At 44.9% G+C, this 1,397-nt stretch overlaps 1 pseudogene; it reads left to right on the top strand.

Annotated features, from left to right (window-relative positions):
* LOC108512550 (60S acidic ribosomal protein P0 pseudogene) lies at positions 1–953 on the top strand (annotated as a pseudogene).
* Positions 954–1,397: the final 444 nt, after the last annotated feature.

Below are 1,397 nucleotides of genomic sequence, written 5' to 3'. Positions count from 1 at the left end.
ATGCAGCCCAGGGAAGATAGGGCAACCTGGAAGTCCAACTACTTCCTTCAGATCATCCAATTTTTCAATAATTATCTGAAATGTTTCATTGTAGGAGCAGCAATGTGGGCTCCAAGTAGATGCAGCAGATCCACATGTCCCTCTGAGGGAAGGCTGTGGTGCCAATGGGCAAGAACACCATGATGTGCAAGGCCATCCAAGAGCACCTGGAAAACAACCCAGCTCTGGAAAAACTGTTGCCTCATATCCAGGGAAATGTGGGCTTTGTGTTCACCAAGGAAGACCTCACTGAGATCAGGGACATGCTGCTGGCCAGTAAGGTGCCAGCTGCCGCCCATGCTGGTGCCATTGCCCCATGTGAAGTCACTGTCCCAGGCCAGAACACCGGTCTGGAGCCCAAGAAAACCACCTTTCTCCAAGCTTTAAGCATTACCACTGAAATCACGAGTGACACCACTGAAATCCTGAGTGATGTGCAGCTGATCAAGACTGGTGACAAAGTGGGAGCCAGCGAAGCCACACTGCTGAACATGCTGAACATCTCTCCCTTCCCCCTTGGGCTGATTATCCAGCAGCTGTTCAACAGTAGCAGTATCTACAACCCTGAAGTGTTTGATATCCCATAGGAAACTGCATTCTCGCCTCCTGGAGGGTGTCCGCAATGTTGCCAATGTTTGCCTGCAGATTGGTTACCCAACTGTTGCATCAGTACCTCATTCTACCATCAATGGGTACAAGCAAGTCCTGGCTTTGTCTGTGGAGACTGATTGCACCTTCCTACTTGCTGAAAAGGTCAAGGCCTTCTTGGCTGATCCATCTGCCTTTGTGGCTGCTGCCCCTGGGGCCACTGCCACTACTGCTGCTTCTGCTGCAGTCTTGCAGCTTCCTTGGCTGAAGCCAAGGAAGGGTTGGAGGAGTTGGACGAGAATATGAGATGTGGCCTATTTGAGTAATCACCAAAAGGCAACCAACTCAGCCAGGTTTATTTTCAAAACAAAGAAATAAAGGCTTACTTCTTTCAAAAAAATATTATTCTAGTGTTATTCATAATATCCAAGTATCAGAAAGATACAAATACACATCAATGAATAAAAAAACAGTGGTATAGTCACACAGTGGAATTCCATACAGCAATGTGTACAAATGATCTACAGCTACACACAGCAATATGGATGAATCTCACAAACATAAAGCAAGTGGCCAAACAAAAAGACACATAAAAAAGCTTTAGGATGAAACATATGAAATTGCCATTTATGGAGGTCAAAAACTGTTCATAGGGTTCAACATAAAACACTCTGCATAGTTCCATTTATATCATTTGTCACAGGGTTCAACATCAAACATTCTGCATAGTTCCATTTATATCATTTATCATAGGGTTCAACATAAAACAC

Source organism: Rhinopithecus bieti, unplaced genomic scaffold, assembly GCF_001698545.2.
Source record: "Rhinopithecus bieti isolate Rb0 unplaced genomic scaffold, ASM169854v2 scaffold_30448, whole genome shotgun sequence".
NCBI lineage: Eukaryota > Metazoa > Chordata > Mammalia > Primates > Cercopithecidae > Rhinopithecus > Rhinopithecus bieti.
This window is presented reverse-complemented; position numbering and strand designations above follow the sequence as displayed.